Source organism: Pongo pygmaeus, chromosome 17 (genome assembly GCF_028885625.2).
Source record: "Pongo pygmaeus isolate AG05252 chromosome 17, NHGRI_mPonPyg2-v2.0_pri, whole genome shotgun sequence".
NCBI classification, from domain to species: Eukaryota; Metazoa; Chordata; class Mammalia; order Primates; family Hominidae; genus Pongo; species Pongo pygmaeus.
The window spans coordinates 75,400,201-75,425,808 of NC_072390.2; the positions used below are offsets into that span (position 1 = coordinate 75,400,201).

Here is a 25,608-nt window from a genome sequence, read left to right on the forward strand (position 1 = left end):
TCTCTTAGGACTATTCCGAATGATAAAGTTAGTGGTCCTGATTTTTGTTTAATTGTCATTCTTTAGCTATATCCTATCTCACTGATTTTTCATCCCTCTGACAAAGTCTTTGTCTTCCCTGCAGCCTGCTGCAAACAAAAATATGATGAAACGAGGCATTAAAACACATTTTAAAGAAAGATTTAGTTCCATAAGGAAGGCTATTTTAGGTGTCATGGTCTTAAGTCAAGTTGACTGGGTTATAGCATCCAATTATTTAATCAAACACTAAACTAGTTGTTGTTGCTGTGAAGGTCTTTTGCAGATATAGTTAACATCTACAATCAGTTGACTGTTAAGTTGAGGGCCTCATCCCTTTGTAGGTGGCCCTCATCTGCTCAGCTGAAGGTTTTTTGAGCAAAAACTGAGGTTTCCCAAAGAAGAAGCTCTGCCTCAGGACTGCAACATTAATTTCTGCCTGAGTTTGTCTGGAGAACCCTGACTCATACAGAGGGGCTCAGTAGAGTTGTCAAAGAGAACTAGCCCGGGTAGTTCTAGATCATGCGACTTTTGATTAGTTTTGTCTGGAAAGCTATTTAAATAGACTTTGATAATTTAAAAATAGCCTCATCATCACTTGTCATTAGAGAAATGCAAATAAAAACCACAGTGAGATACCATCTCACACCAGTCAGAATGGCGATTATTAAAAAGTTAGGAAACAATGGATGCTGGTGAGGATGTGGAGAAATAGGAATGCTTTTACACTGTTGGTGGGAGTGTAAATTATTTCAACCACTGTGGAAGACAGTGTGGTGATTTCTCAAGGATCTAGAACTAGAAATACCATTTGACCCAACAATCTCATTACTGGGTATATACCCAAAGGATTATAAATCATTTTACTATAAAGACACATGCACACAAATGTTTGTTTATTGCAGCACTATTTACAATAGTAAAGACTTGGAACCAACCCAAATACCCATCAATGATAGACTGGATAAAGAAAATGTGGCACATATATACCATGGAATACTAGGCAGCCATAAAAAAGAATGAGATCATGTCCTTTGCAGGGACATGGATGAAGCTGGAAGCCATCATTCTCAGTAAACTAACACAGAAACAGAAAACCAAACACCACATGTTCCCACTCATAAGTGGGAGCTGAATGATGAGAACACATGGACACAGGGAGGGGAACATCACACACCAGGGCTTGTCGGGGGTGGGGCCAAGGGGAGGGAGAGCATTAGGACAAATACCTAATGAATGGGGGGCTTAAAACCTAGATGACAGGTTGATAGGCGCAGCAAACCACTATGACACATGTATAACTATGTAAGAAACCTGCACGTTCTGCACATGTATCCCAGAACTTAATGTAAAATTAAAATTAAATCAGCTTGTGATATTTATAAATGTATGTTAACAAAAAACTCCAGTGCATGAAAGCTCATAGCAGCTTTATTCATAACAGCTCCAAGCTGGAAACAACCTAGATGTCTTTCAAGGGAAGGATGGTTAAACAAACTGTGGTGCATCCCTACAGTGGGAATATAACTCAGCAATGAACGGTGATGGGCTATTCATACACACAGCAACTGGATGAATCTCCAGGAAACTATACTGAGTGAAAAAACTTAGTTCCAAAAGGTATATATAATACCATTTATAAAGCATCCTTGAAATAATGATGTTAAATAAATGGAAAGTACATTCATGGTTGCCAAGTGTTGAGGCAAAAATGATGCAGTGGGAGAAGGGAAGTAGGTGTGGCTATATAATAGCTATAGGAAGAAACCTTGTGGTAATGAAAATGCTCTGTAAATGGACTGTATTAATGTCAATATCCTGGTTGGTATATTGCGCTATAGTTATGCAAGATGTTACCATTGTGGAAAAAGTAAGTGAAAGAAATATGGGGCCTTTCTGTAGTATTTTTAACAAGTGTATGTAAATCTATAATTATGTTAAAAATATTTTTAAAAACCAGCAGCTTGTGTGTACAGGGAACATAAGAGAGATTAAGATAAGGTATTTTATATCATGAAAAGGATCCTAAGTATGGAGCCAGGAAACCCTAGGGCTAGTTCAGATTTTCCCAAAATCCAGTTATCAGCATAGTACAGAGTACACTGTACTAGAGGCAGAAGATCTAGGTTCTAAGCCTTGGTCCTCAATTTATTAGCTGCAAACCTTGGGTCAAGGCACACCACCACTCTGAATCTCACAGTTCTCATGGAATCAGATTGCATTCCCATCTTGTTTCCTGAGGTAAGGATCAAAGAAGTAAAAATATAAAGATGTAAACCATGAATATTACATATGAAAGGGATTCTTAGGTTACTGCATAATGACTCAGTTTGGATTTTAATACTGAGGACATATTGAATAAGTTCTGCTACACTGGGATATTTACACTTTTGTAACGACAATGAGATGTTGAAAACAATTCTACTGGTCTGAAGAAGTAAAGACTGAAATGTGTTAAGATTGGCAAATCAGGACACACAGGAGACAGTCAAGAAGATGACGCTGTAAGACTTCCCCTCTTTTAATTATTAGATTCTCTCATTAAGGTCTATTCGAGCTTAGACATGCTGTAGTAGTTCACAAATTCAGTAGATCCCAGGCAACATCAAGAAAGGACTTAATTTGGAATTTAAAGGAAATAAAGTTAAGAAATAATTATAATAGGAACAGTAGTGATAATATAAAATGAAAAATAAAGTTAAAAATAATTATGATAAAACACATTGCTACATATTTAAATATTAAGTCATAAAAGAAAATGACATTTAAATTTATTGATACATAATATTTGTACATATATATGGGGTATATGTGATATTTTGCTACATGCATACAATGTGTAATGATCAAATCACTTTGAGTATTTATCATTTCTATGTGTTTGAAACATTCCGATTTTCTTTTATAGCTTCATTGAAATATACAATACGTTGTTGTTAACTATAGTCACCCTACTTTGCTATTGATCATAAACGCTTATTCCTTCTGTATAATTCTATGTTTGTACCCATTAACCAACTTCTCTTTCTTCCCTTCCCACCCATCCACACATTCTTCCCAGCCTATGATGTGTATTATTCTACTCTCTACCTGCATGAGGTCATCTTTTCTAGCTCCAACATAAGGGTGAGAACATACGATATTTGTCTTCCTGGGCCTGAGTTATTTCACTTAACCTAATGACCTCCAGTTCCATCCATGTTGCTGCAAATGACATAATTTCATTTTTTATGGCTGAATAATACTCCATTGTGTTTATATATTCATTTTCTTTATTCATTTCTTTATTAATTTTATTTATTAATTCACATTTTCCTTATTCATCCATTGATGAACACTTAGGTTGAGCCCATATCTTTGCTATTGTGAATAGTGCTACAATAAACATGGAAGTGCAGGTATCCCTTGAATATACCAATTTTCTTTTCTTTGGATATATATCCAGCAGTGAGATTGCTGGATCTTACAGTAATTCTCTTTTCAGCTTTTTGAGAATTCTCCATACTGTTTTCCGTAACAGCTGTACTAATTTGCATTCCCACCAACAGTGTATAAAAGTTTTCTTTTCCCTGTATCCTTGCCTGCATCTGTAATTTTTTTGTCTTTTTAGTAATAGCCATTCTAAGTTGATATCTCATTGTGGTTTTGATTTGCATTTACCTGACGATTAATGTTATTGAGCATTTTAAATGTATGTGTTTGTATGTCTTCTTTTGAAAAATACCTATTCATGTCTTTTACCCATTTTTTAATGAGGTTATTTGCTGTTGAGTTGTTTGAGTTCCATGTAGATTCCAGACATTATTCCCTTGTTTGATGAATAGTTTGCACATATTTTTTCCCATTCAGCAGGTTACCTCTTCACTCTGTTGATTATTACCTTTGCTGTATACAAACTTTTTTGTTTAATATAGTATCATTTGTTTATTTTTATTTTTATTTCCTATGCTTTTGAGGTCTTAGCCATAAAATATTTGCCTGGACCAATGTCCTGAAACATTTTCCATTTTCTTCTAGTAGTTTTAAAGCTTCAGGTCTTACATTTAAGTCTTTAATTCATTTTGTGTAAATGGTGAGAGATAGAAGAGCTAGTTTCATTCGTCTGCATATGGATATCAACTTTTTCCAGGACCATTAATTGAAAAGGGTGTCATTCCCCCAATGTATGTTTTTGGTGCCTTTGTAGAAGATCAGTTGGCTGTAAACACATGGACTTACTTCTGGGCTTTCTATTATATTCCATGAGTCTATGTGCCTGTTTTTGTACCAATATTATGCTGTTTTGGTTATTATAGCTTTGGAATATATTTGAAGTCAGGGAGGGTGATGCCTTCAGCTTTTCTCTTTTTGCTCAGGATTGTTTTGGCTATTCAGGTTGTTTTTGGATTTGGGAAAAATTTTAAGATGTTTTTTCTCTCTCTTTGAAAAATGGCATTGGTATTTTAATATGGATGGTATTCAATCTGAATATTGCTTTAGACAGTATGGTTATTTTAATGATATTAATTCTTCTGACCCAGGAGCATAGAATATCGTTCTATTTGTTGATGTCCTCTTCAATTTCTTTCATTAGTGTTTTGTAGCTTTCTTTGTGTAAGACTTTCACATTTTTGGTTTAATTTATTCCTAGGTATGTTTGTTTGTAGTGATTATAAATGGGATTGCCTTCTTAATTCTCTTTTCAGCTAGTTTGTTATTAGTGCACAGAAACACTACTGATTTTTGTATGTTGATTTTTTTATCCTGAAATTTTGAATTTTTTTTCTCAGATCTGAAGTTTTTTGATGATGTCTTTTAAGCTTTCTAAATATAAGCTTATGTCATTTGGAAATAGGGATAATTTGATTTCCTCTTTTTCAATTTGGATGTCTTTTATTTCTTTCTTTGGCCTGATTGCTCTGGTTGGAACTTTCCAGTACTATGTTGAATAGGAGCGGTGGGAGTGGCCATCCTTTTCTTGTGCCAAAGACTGAAAAGGCTGTCACCTGTTTTTTTGTTGTTGGTTTTTTTAAGCTGGAAGGAAAGTTTAAAGATTTTAATTCAAAATATTTTTCTAAATGTACAAATATACATTTAAGTGTCTTTAAATTCCTTTTGAACTAACAAAAGTAGTGTTAACTTATTTGATATTAAGGCGAGAAGCCTTCATTTCCTGGCACCTATGTTAACCTGCAGGCAATCTGGAAGGGGAACTTGTCCATTTCTTCCTATGACAGCACATTTATATGGCTTTTGATACAACAGACATAGAAATTCCCTTCTCATTTTCACATTTGTAACTTTGTTTAGATGAAGATGGTACATGTATATTTATTTGCGGCCAAATAAAATTATCAGGAAAAAATTTTTTCTCATATTAATTTATCTCAGAGATGAATTAAATATTTTTTGTACTACTGAAAGGCCATAAAATATGCATATTTGATAACTTTATGTAAGAGTTAATTGAGAAATCAGAAAGCCTTAAATTTGCTTTGCATTTAAACTATCCCTTGAAGCCCTGTGAAGACACTATTTGGAAAAGTATTGCACTAACATTCAGACTCCTTTCAAAGACAAATTTAATCATAAAATAATAATAGACTGGGAGCCTGGTAAACCTGATGGGCAAAGTGCAAACCTTCTATGTTAAATTATGCTTCCCGGGCTCAAGCTGGGATGTGGTAGTTCTGGAAGGAGAAAAGAAGGACACAAGAGAAGGAAGGGAGAGTGCCATTCTGATTTGTCTTAGGACTGGACATGATTAGTGAGGTAGAGAGGAGACACAATTTTATTTTAGTTTACTTTACAAAAGGTACAAGTCACCAAAAACTGAGAAAGACTTTAGTATTAATCTATTTTGTGTTACTACAAAGGAATATCTGAGACTGGGTAATTTATAAAGAAAGGTGGTTTATTTGGCTCATAGTTCTGTTGACTGTACACACAGCACCAGCATCTGCTTGGCTTCTGATGAGGCCCAGGAAGCTTTTACTGATGCCTGAAAGCAAAAGGGGAGCAGGCTTGTGACAGGGCAAAAGGAGAGGGAGCAAGAGAGAGAGGAAGGAGGTTCCAGTCTCTCTAACAACAGGATCTTAAGTGAACTCATTACCATGGGAGGAGCACCACTTCATTCATGAAAAATATGCCCCCAAGACCCCAACACCTCCTACCTGGCCTCACCCCCAACACGGGGGGTCACATTTCAACATAAGATTTGTAGGGGACAAATATCCAAATTGTATCAGCTTCTTCTCTGGAATGGCTTATAGAGGTATTTTCCAAGCCTAACAGAGTAAATGAAAGCATTCTCTGAGTCTCACCACAGGGAATAGAAAATGCAATTTACAACTTAGCCACTTCAGGAAGCACCTAGGAATTCAGGAATTATTAATTTAGCAACATTTTTGTTTTTACATATTATAGAAGTGAATTATCTAAGTTATGTAGTCATGTTTTATTAATCATTTTTATGCCCAAGGATCCAAGCAGGAGTCAACTGTATCAAAAGTGTGGTTTACTATATTTTTGCAGGTATTGCATCAGAAGATTTATCTATAAAATATGCATGAATAAAGGGAGGAAATTCTTGAATACACAGAGATTAAAGACAGGAAAAATCTGAGCCAGATATTGGTAAGATAAGAGGATTTGTACTTTATTGAGGATCTAGCCTGAGTTAAATAGTGTGTTTAAATGAAAATATCATGTCTGTGTCTTTGGTTAGCTGATAAACTGATAAGTAACATTCAGAAATCTACTGTTCTATTTCTAGTTACCCTGCTATCTTACCAACAGGAGTTGATTTTACCACTGTTCTGTTTCTATAGTTGCTCTGATACCTTACCAACAGGAGTTAATTTTATCACTGAGTACATTTTGACTCAAAGTAAATTCTCAAGACTTATAAGCTATATTAAATACAGATATAAATATAGTGGTGCTTTATTTATAGAAATGTAATTCTTCTCTCTGTGTAACATCTTCCTCTTTCTAGGCAAACTCAGGGCAAATAAAAGGAAACAAATTTTGCACAGCTAGGAGAAACTATGATACCAAGAGTGAGTAAACACTGAAAATAATATTTTTACAAAGGAATTTGAATAAATTCACGGATATTAGGTCCTATTGGGTTATTAGAAGAAAGTATTTTAGTACACTCTTCTTTTTTCTTTCTTTTTTTTTTTTTTGAGACAGAATCTCGCTCTGTTCCCCACGCTGAAGTACAGGGGCGCAATCTCGGCTCACTTCAATCTCTGCCTCCCGAGTTCAAGCAATTCTCTGCCTCAGCCTCCCGAGTAGTTGGGATTACAGGCGCCTACCACCACGCCGGGCTAATTTTTGTATTTTTAAATAGAGACGGGGTTTCTCCATCTTGGCCAAGCTGGTCTTTAACTCCCACTCTTTTCTATTTTACTTTGATCTCAGAAAAGCAATTTTTGCTGTACTTTAATCTTTAGATGATTCATTCTAAATCTCAGAGAATAAAAATGTTGATAAAAGATAAACTACTAGCCATATTTACTTTCTTAAAACAATATCTTGTAAATGGGTATTTTTAATTTCTAAAAAAAATAATTCTTTTGAAACCACATAGAAAAGACACTTTGTTTATTATAGGTCATTATGAAAAATCTATTTATTAGAGACACCAGTTTTAATGAATGAAAGACACATAAAGATATAACTACTGAAACTTTTGATGTTTAAATTACAAAAGTAAGATAAGAAGGCATTTTTTAAACAAAAAGTATGTTGTAATATACAAACATGACAGTTAAAGCTAAAGCTACTTCTTCTTTTACCTAGAGATAAGTTCTGCTCTAAGTGTGGTGTGTTTCACTTCAGAACTCAATAAGCACATATTTTGATGAATTTACACGTGGAAATTTTTTTCAGTAGATTTAGGGGCACACATAGTTTTGGGTACCTTGATGAATTGCATTGTGGTAAAGTCTGGACTTTTTAAGTACACCCATCACCTGAATAGTATACATTGTATCCAATAAATAGCTGTTCATCACTCACTCCCTTCCCATCCTCCTTCCTTCTGAGTCTCCAATGTTCATGATACTACTGTGTATGACCCTGCATACCCATAGCTTATCCCCCACTAATAAGTGAGAACATGTGGTATTTGATTTTCTGTTTCTGAGTTATTTCACTTAGGATAATGGCCTCCATTTCCATCCAAGTTGCTACAAAATATATTGTTTTGTTCTTTTCTTATGGATCAATAGTATCCCATTGTACATCACATTTTCTTTATCCACTTATCAGTTGATGGGCACTTAGATTGATTCCATATCATTGCAATTGTGATTTGTGCTGTGATAAACATATGCATGCAGCTGTCTTTTTGATAAAATCACTTTATTTTCTTTAGGTGAATACCCAGTAGTAGTGAATACCCAGCTTTATTGAATGGTAGGTCAACTTTATATCTTTGAGAAATCTCCATGCTGTTTTCCATACAGATTGTGCTAGTTTACATTCCCACCAACAGTGTATATGGGTATACTTTTTACGGTATCCATACCAATATCTACAGTTTTTTTGACTTTTTAATAATGGCCATTCTGACTGGGGTAGGATGATATCTCATTGTGGTTTTATATGCATTTCTCTGATGATTATTGATGTTAAACATTTTTTTCATCAGTTTGTTGGTCATTTGTATAGCATCTTTTAAAAAAATGTCTGTTCATGTTATCTGCCCACTTTTTAATGAGATTATTCATTTTTTCTTGCTGATTTGAGTTCCTTGTATAGGTTGGTGCAAAAGTAACTCTGGTTTTTGGCATTACTTTCAATGGCAAAAGCCACAGTAACTTTTGAATCACACTACTAGATTGGGGATATTAATCCTCTGTTGGATGTATAGTTTGCAAATATTTTCTCTAAATCTGTAGGTTGTCCATTTACTCTGTTGATTCTTTCTTTTGCTATGCGGAAGCCTTTTAGTTTAATTAAGCCTCATTTATTTATTTTTGTTTTTGTTACATTTGCTTTGGGGTCCTAATCATAAATTTCTTGCCTAGGCCAATGTTCAAAAACATTCTTCCTAGGTTTTCTTCTGAAATTTCTATGGTTTTAGGTCTTAGTTTAAGTCTTTAATCAATCCTGAGTTAATTTTTATACATACACATAGAAATATTTTGTATGTGTATGTTGTGTGTGCTTGAACAAAATAACACCTATATTGTAGGTGTTATTCAGTGACTTGCTTTTTATTAAAAAGTATATTGGTGTTTTCCCCACATTGATAAATAGAATTAACTCATTTAAAAAATTGCAGCATAATCGGGATTGCTAATAATTGCATAATTGCAAAAAATTGCAGTAGTTCATGAAATGAAAATGCTAAAACTTTAATGTTTACTCTTCTTTTGAGATCTTTTAAAGCATACGTAGGCTGGGTGAGGTGGCTCATTCCTGTAATCCCAGCACTTTGGGAGGCCCAGCCAGGTGGATCACTTGAAGCCAGGGGTTGGAGACCAGCCTGGCCAACATGGTGAAACTTTGTCTTTACTAAAAAATACAAAAATTAGCTCTGCATAGTGGTGCACATCTGTAATTCTGGCTACTTGGGAGACTGAGGCATGAGAATCACTTGAACCCAGGAGACAGAGGTTGTGTTGAGCCGAGATAATGCCACTGCACTCCAGCCTGGGTGACAGAGTGAGACTCTGCCTCAAAAAAAAAAGAAGTAAAAGCATATGTATTCGTTGATGATAATTTAGGATGGAACCATATTTTCAAAAGCAACTTACCACTGACTATTGATTTTTCACTTCTTCAAACGCTGTATTTGACAAGTCAACAATAAAGCTGTACTTTTAAAAGTATTACCATATATGTGGCAAAACAAAAACAAAATTAAAATGTTTCCAGTAATTAATGATTAAAGTTGGGAGTAATTTTTCTGTAGAGTAAAACAAAACTTTTAGGATCTAAAACTATGCTGTTACCACTTAAGGAGAAAACAGGAAAAAGTCTATACAACACTTAACTTGTAATCTCTCTTTCAAAATCCAATCTTCTTAGAGTACAAATAAACTAGCTATTTGCAAGGAGACTAAAATTACACAAAAAGCAGAGAGTGATTGGGCTGCCTGTTATTTTGTGCAATTTCATCTGAACAGCAGAACAGAGTGGCCTCTGAAGTTGCCCTAGGGCTGGTCATCTGTGAAAAGTAATGTCAGAGATACGTTTCTTTTTATCTGTTTTGAGAATGCTCACATCCTTTCTATTTCTGTCTCTGTCCGTCTCTCTCTGTCTGTCTCTTTCTCTCCCCTTCTCAGTAACACTTTTGACTATAAGCTTTCTTCTATTACTCACAGAGGAAATATTTCAAAGAAGAAGATTTTGGTAAATTTTCTAGTTAGTTGTTAAAAAAGATAGTTATTTAGAAATGTGATGGCCATCCCTTAGAAAATTATTTAACCATTCATTCTATTAGCTCAATTCTACTAAGTTTTAATTTTTAGGAATAAGAATAGCCAACATTAAATTAGTACTGTGTGCCAGTTGTTGTCACAGTAATCCCTTCAATGAGGTCATAATATTATTCCCAAATTATACACTAAATAAGTGAAATCCAGCTTGGTTAAATGGCTTGTTGAAGACTGCACAGCTAATAAGCAATAGAGCTAGAATTTAAAGTCATGTTGTATTGTCTCAGACCCCACACACTCAATCTTTCCATTTCATTAATCATATTGGGTAAAACGAATTAATTGAGTTATGGTTTCATAGAAACATTCCTTGGGAATATAGACGCATACATTTGTAAATGTTTTCTACGTGAAAGGGCAGTTTGATACAGAGCTAAATTTTTATGAAGATACAATGAAGGGCATCAATAAGGCAAAATAACCACAAGCAAAATAAAAGTAGTGATCTTAAATGCTTACCCCTATTTTATTCTACTCCCAAAGGGAACAACATCGTATTCTATATCATTCATATTTCTGATATCTGTGTAGAACACAGAAAAAAAATCTGTAAGCAAACAACTAATAAATGTAATATGGTCATTTTCAAACAAAATTTAGATTGATATGCTTAAAATCAACTATGCTTTTTTGATAGATAGTATCAATTATAAGAACTAAAAATAAGATCCTCTTTAAAGTTCTGAAAGTAAATATGATTCTATTTCTCTCCATTATTTTCTTTAGGATCTCAGGTATATATTGAAATCTACTGTAAACAGTCAATTTTCTCTGTAGCTTTTAAAATATTACCTTCGATTTAGAAATATGAATTATTACTTCAACAGTGTGATTCAAACATGGACTTCTCAATTTTCAAATCACTCTTTCCTTGCGACCAAAATATACTCATTTTTGCAATTATATTTGGGTCAGCCTCTTAAATAAAGAATTTCAGCCCTCCAGCAGAATGACTATCACCTGAGATGCTACTGTAACCCTTGCTGGAGTGCCATGACAGTCCAGCTACCCCAGCCAGAGAGCCTCCCACCAATGGTACCCTGGGCACCCGCACTGGAGCACCTATGCCAGCGGCCCCTCCGTCATCCCCTATGGAGGGCTGTTGCTAGTGGTTAGGGAAAACCTCAAACCCTCCAGCCCAGATGGGGCTTGACTTCAAATGACCGAAGAGCAAAGCCACTGACCCATTCCCAATCCCCTAGGGTTAAAGCAGACAGCCCAGGAGTCCAGAGCTGAGCCTTGCCCCTTGAAACCATCCAGCAATGAAGCTGTTCACCTATCCCTAACTTGCACCACAGTCAAAGCCTCAAGGGCAATGAAGAGTATAAAAACAAAAAACCCCATCCAAAGGACAGCTACTTCAAAGGATAAAGAATCATCAGCCCATATAGATGAAAAACAAAAGAGTGCAAGACCTCTGGCAACTGTAAAAGCCAGTGTGTCTACTTAGCTCTAAACCATCACACTTGCTTCTTAGCAATGGATCATAACCAATGTGAAATGGCACCAGTATCAGACATAGAATTCAGAATCTTGAGATACAAGAGAAGGATGAAGCGTAATGCAAAGAAAACAGTAAAATGATCCAAGAGTTGAAAGACGACACAATCATTTTAAGAAAGAAAGAAATATAACCTCTGGAAATGAAAAATTCACTACAGGAATTTCAAAATGCAGTGGGAAATATTAACTATAGAATAAACCAAGCTAAGGAAAGGATCTCAGAGCTTTAAGACCACTCCTTTGAAGCAACACAGGCAGAGAAAAATTTAAAAAACTAAAAATGAACAAAACCTCTCAGAAAGATGAGATTATATAAAGGGACCAAGTCTATGACTCATTGGCATTCCAGAAACTGAAGGAGGGAGAGCAAGTAGCTTGGAAGGCATGTTTAAGGATATAGTCCACAAAAATTTTCCCAATCTTGCTAGAGAGTTCAACCACATGCAAATTTGGGAAATCCAGAGAACACCTTTGTGTCACTACACAAGACAAAATGCTGTGGAGAAAAGGGAATACATATATACACTGTTGGTATGAAGAAATTTGTTCGGTCACTGTGGAAAGCAGTGTGGATATTTCTCAAAGACCTGAAACGAAACTACCATTCAACCCAGTAGTTCCACTATCAGGTATATACTGAAATTAAAATAAATATTTCTACCTGAAAGACACATGCAATAGTGATATGGTTTGGCTCTGTGTCCCCACCCAAATCTCATCTTGAATGTAATCCCCATAATCTCTACGTGTGAAGGCCAGGACCTGGTGGGAGGTGATTGGATCATGGTGGTGGTTTACCCCATGCTGTTCTCATGATGGTGAGTGGGTTCTCAGGAGATCTGATGGTTTTCTAGGAGGCTCTTCTCCCTTTGCTCCTTTGCTCTCCCTCACCTGCTGCCATGTAAGACGTGCCTTTGCTTCACTCTCACCTTCTGCCATGATTTTAAATTTTCTGAGCACCCCACCACCACCAGCCATGCAGAACTGTGAGTCAATTAAACCTCTTTCCTTTATATATTATGCAGTCTTGGCTATGTCTTTATAGCAGTGTGAGAATGGACTAATACAACTAGTATGTTAATTGCAGCACCGTTTATGATACTGAAGACATGGAGTCAACCAAGATGTTCATTAATGGTGGGCTGAATGAAGAAAACATGGTGTATATAAATGATGGAATAGTACACAGCCATAAGAAAGAATAAAAGCGTGTCCGTTGCAACAATGCGAATTAACACTGGAAGAGAAAACCAAATATTGCATATTCTTACTTATATGTGTGAGATAAACACTGAATACATGTGGACACAAAGAAGGGAACATGTGGACACTGGGGACTACTTGAAGGGGGAGCGTGAGGAGGGGAGCATGGGTTGGGTACCTACTGGGTACTATGCTCACTATCTTGGTGATAGGATCATTTGTACACCAAGCCTTAGTGACATACAATATACCCATGTAACAAACCTGCACATGTACCCTCTGGATGTAAAATTTTTTTAAATTAAAAATAATGTATAACATCAGTGGATCTTTCTCATTCCCCTGAAATGTTATACTAAAAAGTTACTACTTTTTAAAAGTGCCTGGACTCCCCTGTAAAAGGTGTATTAGAAGGGTATTTTCACATTATAATTCTTATATTTGGCAGCATATTTCCTTCCCTTCTTAGACCTATGTATCTTGTTTAGTTGGTTGTTAGATTTTTCACAACATAGATAAAATGAAGCTATTAAAAAAAGAATTTCAATGTGTTATTATTCTGTGAGTACATATTAAAAACAACTGTAAACTTCAAAAGTCATCAATCTTTTTAAAAACTATACATTAAATCTAAGTTTTAAATGGAAATAATTGGTTATTTGGGTCAAGTAAATTGGCCTAATTTTATTTGTTAAAATGAATTCACTCAGGGTTTTATAATTATTTAATTATTATTCCACAAAATCAATAGATTTCCAATCCTGTAAAGAAAAGTCAACATCAGCTTGAGGATTATTACTCAGGATCATCCCTTACTGTTCTGAATATCTTTTTCTACAGTTCAATCAACCAGACTAGGAATCCTTGCCTCTTCAAAGATAACATTAAATCTTACTCCAGTCCATAGATTTGACTTTTCTAGTTTGTCTTCATATTGTATGATTTTGAGTTTTTATCAATAAACTTAAATTTGTCTTGGCCTAGGTGGGTTAGGTACCCTTGGGTGTCTTGAGTATAGGAGCCCCACATAGACAATTAAGTGATAGCCAGTTGACCTTTACTTTACCACGGTCAGTTCAGATATACCAAACTGCTCAGTGATAATACTGGGGTGAATATAAGCTCCTATTCTAAAATCATGTAAGACATGGGAAAATAATCAAATTAGTAAGAAAAAGCAGAAGCCATTAACTACAGAATTAATTCTCTCAAGAACTTCAGATAATTAGATTACTTATTATAAAACAATTCCTATTTAGGATAATAGGAAGTGTCAAGGAAATAAAAATATTAGAAAAATGATAAAAAGGAGAAAAGGGAATAGGCAAATTTGAAAAGAATTAAGCATAATTTTTGGAAATAAAGCCCTTTAAAAATATAATGGATGAATTAACATATTGTTTAAATAATTGAAGGAAAAATGAGTGAACTAAAGATTATATCTAATGAAGTCACTCAGAATATAGTACATAAGGGCATCTACTCTATAAGCCCTGAGACAAAGGGAGATAGAGAGTGAAAGATGAAAATATGAAAAAGAAGTCAAAGGGAAATGAGGTATAGAATAAAAATATCCAATTAGAGTTCCCAGGGAATGGGATGTAAAGAATGAGTAAGAAGTGATAATTGAAGAGAAAGTATAAAAATTTTTCTAGAGGTGTTAAAAGACAAATTTTTTATTCAAAATTATTAAAAAGTGCAAGATTTTCAGAATAAGTCAAACCTAGACAAATTATGTTAAACATGCACATAAATAAATTCAAAGCAACCAGAAAGAAAACAGTGATTGCCCAAAACAAACGAAAACCCACAAAGCAAACCAAACCAAATGAAAACAAAAACAATATCAATTGGCTTGCGAGCTATATTAAAAAGTAAAATTACAGGCCAGAAACCTTTCTGTTTCTATTAATATATGTTGCCACAGAGGATATCAATAAGAAAAAGTAAGATTCCTCTTTAAAAAGGAATGAGAAGGAAAATTTAAGAGGAAACTCATAGGAAAGGTTGTGAGAATAGTAAATACATGCAAAAATGACAATGAGTTGACATTTCATACCCATAAGTCAATGGGTATGTCTGACTATACCACGTGTTGAGGAGTGTTTGGGGCAAGTGGAACTCTCATATACTTTAATGGCAATGCAGATTCATACAAACACATAATAAGCAATTTTTTTGATAGCTGGAAGATTGAAGATCTTAATACCTTTTTGGCTCATCCATTCTACTTACTGAAAATATACTTCCAATTATTATTGTTAGAGCACTGGAAATTAGGAGACTTCAGTTTTAGAGGTGTTGAAATATTTTTTAAAAATTGCATTTTAGAATGGATGAACTACATAGAAGAAGTTTTCGTATATGTGGACAAAATTATATACTAGAATGTTCACAGCGATACTGTTTCTACTAGGGAATATCTGGAAATGACCAGTGTCAATCAGCAGGAACATGGAAAAACAAATTAGGTCTTGGTAATAGAGTGAAGTGCCATGTTCGCTGAAATGAACAAACGAAAGGTACTAAATCACACAAACACAATATTGAATAAAAAATAAATCAGCTATATGAGGATATACATGGTAAGATATTTTTATATATAATTTTAAATGACATAAGTCAATACTGCTTATTATTGCATTTATATATAATAAATATGTAAAGTTGCATTACCAAATTCAAGATTCTGGTCGTGAGTGACGGAAATGCTACCAGAGATTAACTCCAAGGTCTTTATTATATTTGTACAGCTTTATCTTTCAAGGTTTATGGTAGGTACCCAATTGTTAGTTAACAATATTGTTTTTAGATTTTATGTGATATATTTCATAATGTAGCATTATTTAAATGCAATCTGGTACAACTATTTTTTTAAGTAAAAACTAAGGAAAATATATTCCATTCTCTTTAATACAGACAATTCCTCACTTACAGTGTTTCAACTTTAAATTTTTTGACTTTAGAATGGTGCAAAAGCAATAAGCATTCAGTAGAAAACATAGTTTTGAAGTATAGGCTAGCTTTTCCTGGGCTAGCAGTGTGTAGTAGGATACTCTCTCGCCATGCTGGGCAGCTGCAAGGAGCTGCAGCTTCCAATCAGTTACAGGATCAAGATAATACAAGTACTCTACTGTGTACCATGTTGCCAGATGACTCTGCCCAATTGTAGACTAATGAAAGTGTTCTGAGAACATTTTCGTAGGTTAGGTGTATTAAGTGCAATTTCAACTGAACGATATTTTCAACTTGCAGTGAGTTTATTGGCACAGAACATAACCATTAAAAGTTGAGAAACATTTGTACTTTAACCCCATGACCTGGTGACAGGAGGTTGGCGGGATGTCGCAGGTGCAATGAAAGGGTTTGATGAAACAGGGTCCCAAAATATTATCCTGAAATGAATGTGACTCAGGTATTCTCTAAAGCCACAAAGGGCTATCTGCTTAAATTACAGAAGGAGGTCCTTATTTCATATTGTAAATAGATATCACTGGACTGTCAATCACAAATGGGGTGTTCTAATTTTTCATGCTATTTAGCAGAGAGCAGTGAGAACCTTCCCATGTAACTATTAGTCATTTGTTTAATTCAGGAATAACTATGAATTTTTAAGTTAATAAGGACTCTACTTAGCCTTGATCTCTTGAGCTTTTATCTTGAGACCTAATTATAATTATTATTACATTAGTAAGAAGCCACTTCTGTTATTCATAGATCATAGTGAAATATGTGCTTTATTTAAAATATCCCTCTTATCAGGCAGATAAACCGATTTTGTTACATTTTATTTCATAATTGCTCAGACTAAGAAGAGACCACTCTTTATATAAAAGCAAAGAATGTTGATGAACAGCAAAGGTTTTACTTATTTGTTTTAGTCCTAAATTAATAGACTTAGAACATTACATATTTTATATGCGCATTTTCTATCATTTTCTGTTGCATTTAGTCTTTATATATACAAAATGATGCATAAAATAAAAATAGAATTTTTTTCTAACAATGACAATGGATTTCTATAATTAAAAATGACATTTCCTTCTCCTAAGCCAGTATTTAGAAATTTTAATATACAGATGAATATTAATGACTCTAACTGTTCTACCTGTAAGAGGAAAAAAAAGGTTGGAATTTCATTAGTTTGACACAGTAAAGTGATGTAGCACTGATTCCTATTTACCCCCTTTCCAAACTGATCACTTGTAAAAGCTGATACTTCTTTACTAAGATTCAAAAGTTGCATGGCTGGGCTCTCGGGCTCACTCCTGTAATCCAGCACTTTGGGAAGCTGAGGAAGGCAGATCACTTGAGCTTAGGAGTTCAAGACCAGCCTGGACAACATGGCAAAACACTGTGTTTACCAAAAATACAAAAACTAGCTGGGCATGATGATGTACATCAGTGGTCCCAGCTATTTGGGAGGCTGAGGCCTGAGAATCGCTTGAGCCTGGGAGGTAGAGGTTGTAGTAAGCTTGGGCAACAGAGCAAGACCCCATCTAAAAAAGAAAAAAAAAAGATTCAAAAGTTGCAGTTTGTCATCCCTCTCAAAACTGGTCTTCCACTCATCTCATATAGGTTCCAAGAAAGATCTACACTTCTCAGTGTTTCCTCTTATTTATAAAGAATATCCAGGATTGTACAGCTAAGGAAAGCCTTGATAAAAACTACTTCCCTCATAATCACTAAAATATTTTAAATGGCAATGGGTAAACCACAGGGCATCTTGATTTTGTAAACCAGACAGAGCCAGGGACCAAAATGGCTTGAATCTACAGTGTGGAACAATCCTTGGCAAATTCAGCTTGTTCCTGTAACCTAATCTCTCCTGCACATGTTTGCAGGTTAATCTTCTTTAAATACCACTTCTGTTAGGCCATTTCTCTGGCTAAATACCACCTGCCTCTTCAGCTGGAATGATGTATATTTCAGTTTGAATTTTGGATATTACAATATGGAAACAAAATATCACACATATGTTTCAAAATGCTGCAAGGATCTGAATACTGGGTAATACATTGCGATATGGTTGAAGCTCTAACCCTGAGTCATTAGTAAAGACAACAAAGATGTTGCTTTTTTTTTTTTTTTTTTGAGACAGAGTCTCACTCTGTTGCCTAGGCTGGAGTGCAGTGGCACAATCTTGGCTCACTGCAACCTCTGTCTCTCAGGTTCAAGCAATTCTCTGCCTCAGCTTCCTGAGTAGCTGGGATCACAGGCCACCACACCCGGCTATTTTTTTGTATTTTTAGTAGAGACGGGGTTTCACCCTCTTGGCCAAGCTGGTCTTGAACTCCTGACCTCATGATCCACCCTCCTCGGCCTCCCAAAATGCTGGGATTACAGGCTTGAGCCACTGCACCCAGCCCAAAGATGCTGCTTTTAAGATCTAAAAAATATCAGCAACAGCAGACAATACCTCAGGCAGAAAGAAGGAGAGAAAAAATATTATGGATTTAAGAGATCAAGAGACCAGAAGAACAAAGTAGAATGGCCCAGGAAATTTTCAGAAAATGCTGATGGTATGGAAGCAAAACCTCTTTCTCCCCACGCTTGGTGAATATGACTACCGAAAACAAACCAAAAGCAAAAGCCAAAAAAAAAAAAAAAAAAAGCTATCCTTAATGAAATGTCAATGAACCACAAAAGCAGTAGTTGAAACTCCTGTAGGTTCTTGGGGAAACTGAATAATGAGGAGGTTCAGGCTACTGCAGGCTCTCCCCAGTGCTCATCTTCTTCTGTTACCTTCTGTCTGCTCCTGTGTCCTAGGCCTTCCCTGGTGTATCTTATGCTTTGGAAGAAAGGGAAGCCAATAGAAAAGCAACAGCAGGGTTTGTTTCTCATGAAAATAACAATTTTCTTATTAGTAATAACAGTAGTGATAATAGCCAACATTTATAGACTGTGTAAGCCAGAATACAAACTCTGGTACTTGAGTTTTAGCCTCAAGACCCTTTCTTTACCACTATATTTTCTGGTGGCAATATTTTGTTGCACTACGTCAACTTGTGGTCCACAGATTCTGACTGGCAAGCCAATTTTGTCTCTTTTAACACATTTGCAAGCTTAGCATTTGCTCTCTTTTTCTCACTTTCCAAGTTTAGATGAGAAAGAAAAAGCAAACAGATCTTTAAGGAATCTGTGATACTTACGATCAAGTACTTGTGATTATTTCTGAGTGAGAATGCATTTTGCATAGTAATTCCAAATTGGGGATTAAAAGACTTATGCTTTAGTCTTGCTTATGCATTTCATAAGCTATGTGATGCAGAGTAAGTCATTTGGTTTAGAATTGGCATTATTAAAACAGCTAGAGGTGAGTCTTTAAAGAATACATACATACATATTGTTATTTGAAACAGAAGTGAATGCATGTGAGTATTTGATTTTTTTGGGTACATGGTTTGATATGGTCATTTTAACAATATTGATTCTACCCATCCATGAGCATGGGATGTGTTTTTATTTGTTTGTGTTATCTATTACTTATTTATCTTTCTGAAAGATGATTCAAATATATACAGATGTATGTGTGTGTGTGTGTGTGTGTGTGTGTGTGTGTCTGTATTCCACTTTTAGAAATGTATACCAAAAATATCGGACAAGTGCACTGAGATTCACATCTGAGGTTGTCTATTATAAAGCTAGCCACAAGGATAGAAGTCTTCACTCCCTTGGCTTCCATGGAATCACCAGCATCTAACACAGTGCCTGGCATAACAGAATAAACATTAGGGTCTTTTGTTGCATATTTTATTAAAGTAAAACTGTCTTTGCAGGGTTAACACGAATTACACGCCAGGTTCTGGACAGAAGTATGGTTATAATTAAGCATTAATCAGGCCATATTTTGACCCACTTTCTTGTAACCTAAACTCAATAGCATTAGATACTGACCATTTACATGTCCACTGTTCCTATGGATAGGTTCTCTAATGTTAGAGTTACAATGCTTTTGTTTAAGAATTGCTTAAGATGTTTTTCAGATCTTGAATTTCAGTGGAAGGGCTGATACCAACCAGTTTGAAGACCCCTGCCGAGGAATCGAATCAGCATGAGAATGCAGCTTTTTCATCTCCCGTTCCATGACCTCCCCTGCACTCTTTGATCAATCCAGCATCCCAACACCTCAGCTCACTCCAGGTCCCTAGAAATCTCTAGCTCCAAACTCCTTAAGGAGATGAATTGTAGGTTTCCTCTCACTTCCTGGTTCAGTGGCCTTACAATTAAAACTCTTTCTCTGCTGCAACCTTCGTGTTGGCATATTGACTTACCACACATCAGGCAGTGGACCTATTACGGTCACAAAAGAACAATATATGTCATTTGTAACTCCTTAAATAATAAGTTATTTAAATAATCATGGTAAATCTATTTAAATAAAATAGAAAGCAGGTGTTTAAAAATGATGTATATTTCCATTTACTAGCAAAGAAAGTGCTCATTAGATACAGTTATAGTAAAACAATAAAGCAACTGGTAAAACAGCACATATAGTATAAGACCTGCCTTGTAAGAATGTATCCATGTTCTAAGAATGTATGTGTTTGATATGGTATGGTAAAGTTGGTGCAGCCACAGGAGGAGACAAGAGTGAGACTTTGAGGTAAGAAGTGTATTACAATGAGAGGCACCAGAGAGAGGAATCACTAAATGCCACCCAGGACCACAGAGGAAAGCACCAATGTGGTTAGAAGAGAGAGCAGCAAGAGGAAAGTCTAGGTCAGAGGCTTGTTTGGAGTTTCTGTAGGAAAGGCAAGGCTGGCCAGAGTGCACAGTTTAAGACTGGTTGCTTTGAATAATTCTGGTGGGTTTTGGGATGTAGGAGCAGTCTCTGGTTGCCTAGTACCTGGTCCTGGGATAACAGCAGGGGAAACATTGGCTTGGTGTGTGAGAATTCAATAAGGCAGTGATTTGGGATGGGTTGGTTTGCATAGGAAAGACATGCTTCAGCTGTGCCCTTTAGTGTCTCTAAGAACTCACCAGCCCTGGGTAGGGCAGCTTCTCCCTCGGCTGAGAGGCTACAAGCACCAGAGCATCAAGAATATAGAAAATAAGAAAATATAGCTACTACCATTGGCTCTCTGATAAATGGAAGCCACATAGACAAATATAAAAAATCTGAGAAAACAGAGCAGAAATATAGATATTGCTAGATCTATATTTGTATCCAAGGCTTTAATTATAGAAATCCCCAAATATTAATGGTAACTATCAATGAATGTGGGATTAAGCATCATTTTTTTAGACAGCTAACATTCATTGAATATTATTATTTTACCTGGTAATTTGATAATCATCTCTAATTTAGCCCTCTCAACAGCCATATTTGATAGGCTCTGTTATTATTTGTATAATAGTGAGAAAAATAAGGCTAAAAGAGATTAAGTGACTTTTTACAAGTCACACACAGCTAGCGAAGTTCACAGCGGGGGCTCTACAGTCAGTCAGATTCCAAAGAGTATTTTGTTAATGAACAAATTACATTACGTTTTCTGAACTGCACACTTGATGATGTGTTACTTTTTTAAATAAAAGGAAATACTTGTAGGCATATATTTGAAAAATTGCATATGTAATTAGTCTATTCTCACATTGCAATAAATAACTACCTGAGGCTGGGTAATTTATAAAGAGAAGAAGTTTAATTGGCTCACAGTTTCGTAGACTGTACAGGGAGCATGGCTGGGGAGACCTCAGGAAACTTACAATCATGGTAGAAGACGAAGGAGAAGCAGGCACATTCTACATGGCTGAAGCAGGAGGAAGAGAACAAAAGGGAAGGTGCTTACACTTTTAAACCACCAGACAGCATGAGAACTCACTATCATGAAAACAGCAAGAGGGAAATCCGTCCATGATTTAGTCACCTCCCACCAGGCCCCCTCTCTAAAACTGGAGATTATAATTTGACATGAGATTTCAGTGGGGACACAAATCCAAACCATATCAGTACACAAATATGTATAAAATATAAACATACATGCAAACACAAACCTGTGTGTATGTATATATGTATGTATGTGAGTATATATGTATTATGTATATGTGTGTGTAAGAACAGTAAATTAATGTCTTAAAAGTTCTCAGCACAAGTGATATAAAGTATAAACATGGGCAAGAGAATAGGATATAAGGATAATAAAGTGGATATTGTCCACACTTCCTTACTTGCTGTCTTTATGTAAGTGTGTATATGTGTGTGTCTATAACAGGTTTTTTTTTTTTAACAGTTGTATGTGTGTTTGGAAGTTTTTAAAATAGATTTTTCAAGGCTATTTTATGTACACTTCTTTTGGTTAGTATTTTGGTGATTTTTAGTTAAAGAAAAACAATGTTTTCCAAGGGCAAAAAAATGAACTGAAGGTTGGAAGGAAGCTGGGTGTGGACTTCTTACAAGCTCTTGCTCCAAAACCTGGAAACGAGGAAAGAGGGCCCTCCCAGAAAACCTGAGAAAAATTGGCACAGCAGAGGGAATCCTTTGGTGGGGTGGGCGGAGATGCCAGCCCACTTGTGTGACTGTATTGTTTTGAGTGGGCTCTAAGGCAATTTCTATGTGCCACTCCATTGACTTAATTAACATTATTAATCTTGGAGGGCATTAAATTAATGAATGATACAAGGGCCAAAAGAGTGATTTATTCTCTTGGATTGTGAATCACAATCAGGAGATAGTCTTTATCTGGTGCAACCATAGTTTCATTCTTCATGGAGCAGATTCGAAGGAAGGTAAGGTCATTCTAGGGATCAATTTCATTCATGGTACTCTGTGCCTTCCAGATGAAGTTGTGCATGAGGCTGGCATACTGTGTGGTGGTGGGATTGCCCATGGTACTTTTGATGGGAATGCCTTTAAGGAGTAAAACAACTGGATCACTAGGGCTGCTGTTGGGTTCTAGATGGCAACTGTGTGCACACCAGGGTCCCACGAGGCCTGGCTCTATATCTGTATCTTCCTGAGTATGGTAGCATTAGCTACTCATTTGTTATAATCCATCCCCCATGGGGGTGATGGCTGAGTAGGAGCCAGTCACTTCTGTGTTCACTACGATGATTCCCTGCACTCCCTTCTGGGTCTGAAGTCATTTCAGGTGTCTCCTTCACCTCTGCCATTTTGGACCGATCTGGTAGCTCCATGTCACCAACACTCAGCCCAGTCCCATGCCCTTCTGCTACAGTAGTTTTTGAATAACAGACAAGGGAGCAGAACTCTATTGGATCAGTGACAACTTGGTGCTTTCAAGAACAATCAGATACAAGACAGAGTGCTGTTTAACAGCAGCTGAGCTTCAAGTGTCTCCTACATTAAAGAATCAAAGAAAGGGTATCTAATTATTGAAGTAGCTTGCAGATGTTACAAAAAAAATTGAAGCATATATTTAGTTTCTAAGCAGATGAAAAGAAAGCTTTGAGAAAAAATCATCTTGTGCAACATTGTCCTTATGTAATATTCATGCTATTTGAAATGATGCTGTCCCCATTCATTCAGAATGGCATTTTAGTACCACTGAAAGCCAGTAGTAGTACTTGCTGTAAAATGACTACACTGAGAAAAGAAAAGGCAAGTTTTCCAACTTTGGAAAACAGGAATTTACACATCCACACAAAGTTTGACATTTGCTAAGAGAACAAACTTTTTCCTACTTCTTAAAGTATCTGAAACATCAAATTTGAGCTAACTTCAAAGCCAGCAAGGGGGAATTCAGTGATGTCAGTAGGAAATCCCTTCATTGATTCACGCGAGCACACTTTCCGTTTGCATTCAAAAAACAGGAATCACAAATCTGGCTGGGAACACTGTTTTGTGACCTACTAGATCTCTTTGACTTTCATTCCCAATCTCCTCACTGTAATTTCTCAGTTTTTTTCTGAACTGCCTTAGCTGTCTCTTGACTACCTTATCAGAATAAGAAATTAATTTTCAAAATTCTCAGTTCTCCTGTCCAGGTTTCTACATGCTTCTCAACTCAAATAGAATCACAGATGTTTCTATGTGTGGTAATGCCTATTCCTGGTTCATGAGAGTCAGAACGATAGATGATAATGTACCGGTGTCTTGGACTTGTAAAGTCTTATGAGATAATAGTATAGCATTTTGGATGAATGTAGTAAGTAAACCAAAGTTCTGAAAAGTTAAATGCTACTATTGATGTTTATTTTGGTTGAGTACTGTGCTAAGGAGCGAATATGGATGAGCTCCTTTAAGTCCAGCAAAGTCCTAGGTAGCATTTTTTATACACATTTAAATATGAATTCGCTGAAACTTCAGCAGGTTTAAATACTTCAAAAGGGAAATTTAATAATTAGTGAGTCAAGGTTTAAAATGCACTGGTTCTGTGCAAGAGCATTGGCTGTAGAAAGAACTTGGTGTATAGGAAAAGACTACTTTCTCACTGTAATCCTAAGCAAATTGTTTACCTTCTAATTCTTAAGTTTCATCATCTTTAAAATGGGTGCAAGGCATGATAGTATTTACTTCACATGGCTTTGTGAGAATTAAATGTGTTTATATGTGTACAGTAATTAGTATAGGGCTAGCATAGAAAGATACCTTCATATATAGTAGCTCTTATTATCACTATCCGTAAGCTACAGCAGCAGCCACAGCACCATTATTATAATACTCTCTCCAATGTTTAGAAATGCTATATGATATTTAGAAAATTAAAGAAATAAAAATTTCTTTATTTTTTATGGTAAGACAGGCAGTATGGACAGCCAGTGAATACTTAATTGAGAGAGAGTCGACTCCTCTTCTTATTTTATCTAGAGTAAAGGGAAATTCAGAAACTAGAATATTGGATAGACCTGAAGCCTTCCATTCTGTTGCTGATCATAGCATACAATCTTTTGTAAGAAACTATTTAGTGTATCTACCAAGGCTTGAATTTAAAAATGTTAAGGACAAACGAGTATTAGAAGTATAGGCCAACATGCAATCTGCATAAGACCAGTGGATTTGCTGATATTTCATAGATTCCCCAATGGATAACAGGAGAGAACAGAAGCCTTTAATTTGTGTTTTATTAGTATTTTATCTTCTCCATCAAGAAACTTGTTCGGGTGTCAAGGAAAATTCCACTAGATGGAGTTAAACAAGCAAGGAAGACTTCATTCAAGACCGTTGAAATAAAGAAGAGAGATTTAACTCAATTCTGCTGAAATAGAAGGCAGGAGGATTTTTAAATGCTCGGGTGAGCTAATAGAAAAGTAGTGAAGTGTGGGCCGGGCGTGGTGGCTCACGCCTGTAATCCCAGCACTTTGGGAGGCCGAGGCAGGCAGATCACGAGGTCAGGAAATCAAGACCATCCTGGCCATCATGGTGAAACCCCATCTCTACTAAAAATGCAAAAATTACCTGGGCATGGGAGTGCACACCTGCAGTCCCAGGTGCTCAAGGGGCTGAGGCAAGAGAATCGCTTGAACCCGGGAGGCGACGGTTGCAGTG

General features: G+C 35.9%; 1 pseudogene; it reads right to left on the reverse strand.

Moving 5' to 3' along the window:
- Positions 1-22,798: 22,798 nt before the first annotated feature.
- On the reverse strand, positions 22,799-23,273 carry LOC129019122 (dynein light chain roadblock-type 1-like; annotated as a pseudogene).
- Between the last annotated feature and the right edge of the window lie 2,335 nt (positions 23,274-25,608).